Below are 10,152 nucleotides of genomic sequence, written 5' to 3'. Positions count from 1 at the left end.
GGCCAGGGAGAGGAGGAAGAACTCCGGGATCTGTGGGTGGGCAGATGAAGAAAGAATATCGTCAGGATGAGAAATCTTCTCCCAAGGTCCAAGAGAGAGGTGCCTGCCGGAAAAGAGTGAATTCCCTGTGTGTGGCAGGAGGAGCAAATGGAGCATCTGAATGGGTTCGAAAAGTCACTTCCTATTCTTTGGCCAAGGGGAATTATGGATTGCAATGGAGGTCAGGATCTGGACTACACATCCTGTTGGAAAGTGTGTGTGTGTGTGTGTGTGTGTGTGTGTGTGTGTGTGTGTGTGTAAGAAAAAGAAAGACAGAGAGAGAGAGAGAGAGAGAGAGAGAGAGAGAGAGAGAGAGAGAGAGAGATGAGATGAGATGGAGAACAGTAAGGCTGGCTACAAAGATATTTCCTGGGAGTGGATGTGCTGTTCTTCCCTCTGACATAAAAGGCAAGGTCATGAGGTTACACAACACAAAGAATCACTCCAAATATATTTTTAATGTTAATCTCATTCTTTTATATAATTTGGAGCCATTCCCATAGCTAGATAATATTTAACTCCAACTTTCTTTCCTAGTTAGAAAAGAAGTATATCACACATAAATAGTGCTGGTCAGAGACAAAAGTAGTAAGAGTTTTCAGTTACATTAACCCAGACCCATACGTGTGTGTATGGCCATCATGCTTTCCAAATATAAAGTATCATAAGGAAAGGAAGGGGGTGGGGTCGGGTGAGATGGAGAAAGCAAAGCAACATTGCCAGTTCCTGGAACAGTATTTCTTCACTGGTTTGCATACAGGATTCTCAGTGTGTGTGTCTGGACAGCCTATTCCATTGCTCTATTTTACTACCTCAGCCCCAAGGAAGTGTTTTTTTTTTTTTCACTCTCTCCCATCTTGCTCCTGAGCCTACAGCACGAACAAGCATTAAGAGACAAGCGAGCTGTCAAATGGAGCAAAGAGGGGTGATTGCCAAGAATTATCTTGAGGCTCACTGGGGTTTTCAGAAAGAAATGTCCATGGTTGTGAGTGGCCATCTAGTTAACTGCTATGAATGTAAGTGGCTCTTCACACAGACGCCCCTTTCGAATAAACACCCTCTTTATGGGGCATGGGATGGAGCAGGAAGACGAACCTTCTAAAACTGTCAGCTGCATAAACTCATTTTAGCCTGCATAGCTTGACAATTTAAATTTGAGAGGGAAACAAGATTCAGTGTTTTTCCCTTTAATCTGGTGAGAAAAGCGGAGTATGGGTGTGAGGGATCTTGCGTTTTGTGCCGTGCCTTTGAAAAGAGAACAAAACACAATGTCCTGAGATGGATTGTCATTTTCCGAAGCTACTGTTTTCTTACAAATTCTTAGGGAAATGTTGCCACCTTCTGGACAAAAAGTGCAATCAGCAGTCACCACAAGCTTGCCATTCAGCCTGTTCGTACACTCATTTCCGTGGGCTGTAAAGAAGAATTTTGTTTTGGTTTTCTTTCTTTTCTGCAATTATGCCTGCACAATACTGATACACTAAAAAAAATCAAGCCACTATACTAGTAAATGGACTCATCATATCCATAATAGAATAGGAAGCACATTGCACCAAGTAAGCAGATTCTTCAAAGCAGGACTAATCAATCTCACCCACAAAGTTTCACAGGTTTTCACTACCTCATTCTCAGACTCCTTAACTCTTACAGGGCTTGAAGAGGGGTGGATAGATTCTCAACCAGGTTTTCTCTTTATTTTTTTATTTATACTTCTTACGCTTTCAGAAGTAGGTTCATGTTTGCCTAGCTAAATGTCTTGAAGTTTATTTTTTCCATATATCAGTATGTTCAAGTCATTGGTCATATTTTGAGCATAAAAATCCAATGGCAGAACCCACATCCTGATTCGTGGCAAAAACATGTATGTCCTTTACCTGTGTAGGGTGCCCCTTCCACTAGTCAATCTCACTAGCAAACCTATCTTCTTCCATAAACAAGGCCATGAAGACGGATGTGATCACTTGTTTAAACAGCTGTGTGTTTGCCCCTCTGAAGAAAACTAAATGGCAAAGAAGGAACCATACCGGCACGCTGACGGGGACCCGCCACCCAGCCAAAAGCTCGGTCGTCTTTCTGACGTCTAGGTCGTGGAGAATTCGCAGGTGTAGAAAGTGGATTTCTTGGCTGCATGAGCACCACCTGCAGGACCTCGTGCTGGCTCTGGGCCCTTAGAACCCACGGGCTTCTCCCATGGGTCCAATGCCCTGCTTCATCAGAACCTGCCAGAGGGGGCGCCCTTTCTCTGAGAACCTCTCCTCCTACTGGGAGGTCCTGGTTGATGGTGATTGACAGCTCGGAGCACCTGCCTCTGTGCTGCCCCTATTTATAACGGGAAACCGGTAGGGAGGCCCAATTTTACTCATTGCGGCTTGTCCGGAAAGCTGCCGGTGGACTCTCCACTGTTCCCTAAGCTTTAGGCCAGGTGGCCAGGAGTCTGCCCATCCCGAAGTGTCAGCTCTGCGCTCACCGCCACCTCAGTTTCTCCTGGGCTCACCCTCTGGCTGGAGAGTCGGCGAGCTCCTCGGGGTCCTTGTGAATGAGGTAAGTGCAGGGGAAGGAGGGAAGGTAAATGTCTCTGACCAACTGCAGATGGGTCTCTTGTCCATCAGACACTGGCTGAGTAATTACCTATCACCTGCTAGGCCAGAGATCATATTGGGTGTCACAAGGGACCCCTGGGGAATGGTCGGATCATGCCACTCACAGAGGGACTCGGCCCCCGCCTGCCTCCATCTAACTCTCAAATCGCCAGCTGCAGTGTTCACTTTAAAAGCACAGCTTCAAGGCTGACTAGCAGCCCTTCAGTGGAGGCAGCATCACATGGGGGAGGGGGCTTCTTGAGTGACTGCTCAGAAAAGCACAAAGAGAATGAAAGGGGGAAATATATATATGTATATTTTTAAAAAAACAAAACAAAACCAAAAAAAAACGTGTTCTTCTTAGAAATCCTCTTGTTTTTGAATTGGGAAGTCCCTGGTGCAGAAATGTCTTTGGTGCTGGTGATAATCTGGCCCTGTAAGTGCGACATTGATTCACTGTCCACAGATGCCCGGGGGCTGAATATCAAGGAACAAATGCATTAATCATGGCAGAGCCAGCCGCAAAGACCACCGCTCCCAGCACACGGAGCGCAGACCTTCCCACAGACCACACGCTCCAAGGTAGCTCTCCAAAGTCTCATTACTGAGTGTGTGTGTTGGGGCGGGGGGGGGGGGGGTGGGGGGAGAGGGTGTAACAGACTTTCTCCAAAACATGCATTTAGCAATAAATGTATTTACATTTACCTTACATTTAAAAAAAAAAAAAAGAAAAGAAAAGGAGAGAGGTAGAATCTTTGGACCAGAGTCCTTACCGATGAAACAAACAGGAACACACACACACACACACACACACACACACACACACACACACAGGCACCAGCTTTCAGGGAGAAACAGAAAATAATGTTTAGCAATTACGGGCCACAGCTGCTGCAGTTCCAGTGTGTGCGTGCTACACAGGTGCGGCCATTATAACAATGAATAGCTCGCATTAAAGGTGCCATCCATGGGGGTAATAATACAAGGGTTGAAAAGGTATTTTCATTTGCAGCCTGGTGTTAGGCAGAAAATAAAATAAGGCGTTTCCCAGCCAGCCTGATGGCTCAGCTGCCACCCGGGAGGCGCGAGCCTCAGATTAATCTAGGACTCGTATGTGTGCGCCTGACAGTGGGAATCTGGCAATAGTAACCTGGAGAGATCACCAGATCTCCTCCTGGTCTTAAAAAAGGCCGCTGATTGGGGAAACTGAGGCACTCTGCAGGTTCTAGAGCAGTGGTTTTCAACCTTCTGGCCCTTTAAATACAGTTCCTCATGTTGTGACCCAAACATAAAATTATTTTCGTTGCTACTTCATAACTGTAATGTTGCCACTGTTATGAATTGCAATGTAAATATCTGATATGCAGGATGGTCTTAGGCGACCCCTGTGAAAGGGTCGTTCGACCGCCAAAGGGGTCGCGACCCACAGGTTGAGAACCACTGTTCTAGAGCCAGCAGCAACAGCCCGGGTAACATCGACCCCTGCCTAGCATCTGCTGGTTTCTGCGTACTAGAATTTGTGGGGGGAAATCCAGAGAAAGGGTCCCCATGGGTGGTGGAGTGGCCCCCACTGGGGAGGAAGCCTAGAGGAGAGCCCCTCCCCCTCCTCAGGCCTTGGCTCTGGGCGTGCCATCCCTGCACCCACGTCACAGCATTCCCCCTCCTGGGGGCCCAGCTCTGAAAGCTGGGCCCTAAGCTCAACACAGCCAGCCTGCTTTGCTCACCTCTCGCTTTAAAAGCCCAGCAGAGGATGGGCACCGTATCTCACGGTGGTCACTTGCCAGGACTCCTCAAATCACTCACCTCTTCAATCTCAATGGGAAAATTATCTAAGGCAACCAAGACATTCGTGCAGATTGATGGCTGCATGAAGTGGAGAAGGAGGGAGGACCCTGGGTGGTGACAAGAGTGGGCTTTAGGACAGAAGACGAGGGACCAGAGTGACCTTGGGCAAACCCCGCCCTCGCTGGAACTGCGAAAGGACAGTCGTACCTGCTGCAGAGCTTGCATTGAGCTTCCAGTGACAGCAAGTGGGTGAAATGCTCAGCACCGAGCCGGGGACAGAGTCGGCACTAAGTAAGTGGTAGAGACACTTGGAGTGGTTTCCGTTTACCCACACTCATTTTCCTGAGCGGGGCTGTGACCGACTTCTAAGTGATTCTAGGCAAGAGAATGGAAATCTGTGCCAGGAAAGGAGAACAAGGGTGCAATCCGTATGTCTCAATGCCATCATGAGCGTCAGCCCAAACACTCCAAGGAGACTGTAAAAAATGTTAAATTAAACTCGGTAGAATAATTGTTTTCATATTGTCTACTTAGTATGGATGAAGCAACCAATAAAATGGATAAGAATGTATGTTATAAGGTGAATTGTAAAAGCTGAATCCATCAGACCCAAGTGGGCGTTGACCTGGCTGCTGTGGGCGGGACATCCTTTCCCAGTGCCCAGGTGGAGAGCCGCCCACAGCTTGGAAGTCTGGAAGCCCGCTGGCCTGGCACAGGGAGGCAGGGGGCTGGAGGGGCACGCAGCCCGCGCCAGGCTGGGAGCTGGCCGAGCACAATGGGATAGGCCCCAGTGTACCAAGGACGGTGGGAACACGGCTCTTTTTAGAGGCCTTAAAAGTGAGGAGAGGATTAAAATTAATTTGAAGCTTCCCAGGAAGCCTGCATAATGAAAACAAAACTCAATTGCAGTGCTGGCTGGCGAGCTCTGGACCTGGAAGAGCTCACACCGCCAAGCTCCAGGTGGGCTGCAGCCTGCGGGGGACAGACGGCAGCTGTGGTGGCGATGGTGATGCTGGTGGCAGGGAAAAGAGGCCTCATCAAGCTCCCCCCGACCACAGGTCCCTAGGCACTACGTTTGCTTATCACTCAACAGAACTTGTTGACCACAGAGTATGAGCTGGCCCCATCCTAGGTCCATGAATAAGACATCAGGCCCCGTGTTTAAGAAACTGACAGCCTGGGAACAGAGTCGAGCATATCAACGCACAATTGTAAGCTTGTGTGTTGAAGTATTTGGCAGAGGAAGAAAGGGGCGCCATGAGGGCCACCTCATCCAGACCGGGGGCTCAGGAGAGGTTTGGAAGAGGAGCAGATACCTGGACCAAGTGAGACAGGAAAAGAAGGAGGTGTGGATGCAGGATGGGCAGGGGCCTCTGGGTAAGAGTACAAGTCGTTCTGCAGGCTCATAACTCAAAGTTGGGCAGGTTAAGAAAAGGAGATGCAGGATGGCCCCTGTGGTCCAGCCCGTAGGCTATGATCCCTAAGAGGTGTAGGGAGTCCGGGAGATCGTCGAGCCGAGCCATTAAAATAGAATACACACACATCCAAGGTGGTGGTCAGACTTCAAGGAGGCCACCAATGATCCCACCTCCCGTGTAGCCCCTCCCACCCATACCAGAACTGGTCTGTGTAACCAGGAGAATACGGCAGAAGTAATGGTATGTCCCTTCCCAGATTAAGGACATAGCAGCAGTGCTCTCTCTGACCCCTCACTCTCAGACCACCGTGTCCTAGCGCAACCCTGTGAGGACACTCCCATGGCAGCAGCCTGAGGCCTTGTGAGTGCACCCCGCACCCTGGCTGACAGCGTGACTGCGACCCCAGGGCAGACCCGAGCCAGGACCCCCAGCCAAGGTGTGTTTCTGCCCTCAGAAGCTGTGTGAACACGTTTGTTGTTTTAAGCTGCTAAGTTTGGGGCTAATTCATTTCACAGTAGCAGATAACTAAGACACTTAGTAACATGGAAAAAGCATATGTGCATAACATGTGAAAGAACAAGTTATGAAGATAAGCATGTGTAACATGATCCTACTTTTATACATTACAGACTGATACATTGTATGTATAATGATCAAGCTTCTTTTTTATTAATCTTTACATCAAATGAACCATAAAAGCAATTTTTAAGTCTAATATTCCATGATAATGCCCATTACGGCTTTTAAGTAGCATAACCAGCAGATCACCAGAGGCGTGTTAAAATCATGGGCCTGTTCGCTGGAGTGGTGGAGAGCCGCAGACAGGCCTGATTTCCCCTCTCAGGCCTCAGTCGCAGGCAAAAGGCCTACCCGGGGGTGGGAGCCGAAAGGAAGCTGCCTTCTCAGCAGCGGCCAGGGCGGTGAACCAGAGGGCAGGGCAGAAAGAGCCAAGAAGGCCAGGAAACCCCCACATCAGGCCTGTGGGCTGAAGGGGAGGACACACACCCCGAAAAGCCCAAGTTACCCCAAAGAAGAAAAATTATAAGGGCTGAGTTGGCAAAGAAGGAAACTATACCAGCTCAAGGATTCCCAAAGCTGGGAGAAGGGCAGCCCTTTCCTGCTGGTCTCAGCAAGATGACCAGAAGTCCCCGGGGTGTGAAAACATTTTCATGGGATGTGTCACAGGAATGCCTCAAGGCTATTCAAAAGTATTCCAGAATGCGGCCTCTTGGATGCCACTCAGAGTTATGCTGCCTGCTTATCTTCTCTACCACCATAGGCATAAGTTATCAACTAATTAAAATTACATTCAATATCTAAGAATTGTCTTGCAGTCTTAACATCTTTTCTCTCAAAAACTTTTGTCATATACTCAAGACTTAGCATCCTATATAATAAAAGGCTAATATGCAAATTGACCAAATGGCAGAATGACCAGTCACTATGACATGCACTGACCACCAGGGGGCAGATGCTCAATGCAGGGGCAGCAGCACTCAGCCAGAAGCCCGGCTCACAGCTGGCAAGTGCAGCAGAGGTGGCAGGAGCCTCTCCCACCTCTGCAGCAGCGCTAAGGATGTCTGACTGATGGCTCCTTGACTGTGAGAGGGCGCAGGCTAAGCTGAGGGGACCCCCTCCCCCTCCAGTGCACAAATTTTGTGCACCAGGCCTCTAGTCTATTATAAAAGTGGTGTTTGAGGTCATACCACCTTTTTTTCTTTTTTTAATTTTTGAGGAAACAAGAGGTTCTTGAAGTGTACTCACCACAGATGTTTGAGAAACTCACCCTGGCAATGGCTCTGAATGAAGATGTCCTTGTCTCAGGGCATTGGGGTGACAAACCCCCAATCGACTGAGAGTGGAACAAACTGTTCTCAGTGGGTGGGAGGCTGCCATCGCATCCATGGCTGGAGCAAAAATGTGGAGAAGTGAACCCCCTTCTGTTCACTAGTGGATGTCAGTGTGCAATGGGTCTTTGAGTGTGATTATGAATGACAGTGTCCACAAAAGAGGAAAGGCAGAGAGGACATTAGTTATACAACACTGAGAAAATCAGAAAAACACATGCCAGAAGACTTTATTAAATTTTATTCTAGTTACTATGCTTCCAGCAGAGCTGTTTGCTAAATTAACTTGGAATCAGTCCTTGGCTTCAGAAAGCATTTGCCCTAATGACCAGGCCCCCAACCCACTGTGTGTTTAGATTTAGAGATACCAGCCTCATCCTTCTCCACTAAATAGAGAACGGTTTTCTAGGTGTAAAAATGGCGTTTATTTTTACTCATGGTAGAGACATTCATTTCAGACCAGGCCAGCCTGCCTTCTCCAGGGTGTTAGGAAAGCCCGCGGTCCTGGCAGTTCCAAGTATAAACCCACCAAATACATGCTTGCTTCTTAGCTGGAGGAGTTCCTTTTAGACCTCTTCCTCCATGGAAGAGCTGCTTTTGCTCTGATGTCCTCCATAAAAGATCACAAACATGGTAAGACATAGTTAAACCACATAAAACCTAAGTAACCACTACTGTCAACACAGAAGCTGACTAAGAGAAGAGGGATCCTTAGCAATGATGGTTTATTTGGGGCATGGATTTAATAGCCATCTCGGGGGGGGGGGGTGCAGGGGCGGGGAATTCATACAGTTGTTAGTACTCTTTCTCCAGGATACACACCACCACTCACATATACAACTGATTCTGTGTCACTCAAAATTGTTGGCAGAACAAGAGAACTTTGAATCCTTCCTTTTTTCCCCGAGTGTGGCTAGACTTACAAATGCCTTTACTTTTTAGAAATGCCTAAAAGTACCGACACATTTTGGAATGACTCTGCTAGTAATTTAAAGAGAGGGAGAAATTTTGCGTATTCCACCAACAGATGAGTTGTAGAGGCTGACATCTGTCAAGTGGCTTCATTCTCACTTTGCTGGGATCCTGATTGTGGCAGGGAGCGGTGTTTTCCCTGGATTTCTTGACTTAAAATCAGGATTACATTGAACACTTTACCAGGCTTACAGTAGAGCACAATGTTTCTCTTTCTTGCCTACTCCTTTATTTTATTTTATTTTATTTTTTTATTTTATTTTTTGGATGACTCTGCAGTTCTCTCTGCTATTGTTAAGGATATTTGAGATAAACTGAAAATCTGCAGCCGCTGTTACCCTGATGTGACCATGAAGCTACTGGAATTCCTTTTCTAAGAGACTTACCGTTAACAGGCTTTGAAATAGATTAAACTCAGGTGCTGGTAAACAAGTGCCATGGCTGGAATGAGCAGATTCTGTGCTGCTGGAATCCCCGGCTGCTTCTGGGGGGAGGTGTGCAAACTGACCTTGAGGCTGCTGATGTCGGGGGCAGGGCCTTCCACCACGGCCCAGTGTCAAATGCTCCCTGAGACTTCTTGCCTGGGCACCACCTTTGCCCGTGGCCTGTTTAATCAAGTTCTCGGGGCATCTAGGACTTATTGCCCCCTTGTGTCCATTCCACTGCAGGTTATCAAAATGTTGGTTTATATGGTTTCTATAAAGCTGATTTAGCGATAGGCTGAGTCTTTCCTGACTAAGGAGCCTACTGGGAAGGCGGCAGTGTTTCCTGGCCATGGGACACACTCCCTGTGGGGAGCTGCTTAGCCATTTAGCATTGATTTGATTTTTGGCCTCCACGTGATAGGCTTGTGGGGTTTTTTTTAATTTAAAGATATTAACACTTTTTTCACCAAAACTTATTTGGGGGTGGGGGGAAATATTTATACTTCTATATTTTTTTTAGATACCCTGTATTTTAGCAGCTTAAAGTTGAATGCCTAAGTTTTCCCTGAATATGGGAAATAAAAGGATATATTTATGGATAAGCAAAAAGGAAATAGCACGATGACAAAATAAATCACTGTGGCATTGGAAAGAGCACGGGCTTCAGGGTCATGTGGACCTGAGCTGAAATCCCAGGCCTCCCACGTTCTGTCACCTAAATGCTCTGGGCCTCAGTTTCTCACCTGTGAAATGAGGATGCATGCCTTCCCTAGGCCTCCCAGGCGTGGCATTCCTTGTAATGAACAGCATTCAACTACAGATGAGTTCCTGAGACTGGAGGCTATTCCCAGTTCAGGCCAGGCCTAGGCTAAGGGTTCCAAGTGTTTGCTGACTTGAATTAAATTGATGTTGGGACACTGGGTTGTACCTTCATCATTTCCCATCTCAGTGTTGGTGACAGATTTTCTTGCCAAGCAGACTGACAACAAACAGGACTCCAGGCTCTCACCAGGAAAATAGGAGAAATGGGGCCTCAGTGAGGGGCCTCAGCAGGGTCTGCATTAATTCCAAATCGCTAGCGACCACA

The sequence above is a fragment of the Myotis myotis genome, unplaced genomic scaffold, assembly GCF_014108235.1.
Source record: "Myotis myotis isolate mMyoMyo1 unplaced genomic scaffold, mMyoMyo1.p scaffold_m19_p_2, whole genome shotgun sequence".
In the NCBI taxonomy this organism is placed as follows: Eukaryota; Metazoa; Chordata; class Mammalia; order Chiroptera; family Vespertilionidae; genus Myotis; species Myotis myotis.
The sequence above is the reverse complement of the archived record's forward strand: the minus strand, read 5'-3'. Positions refer to the sequence as shown.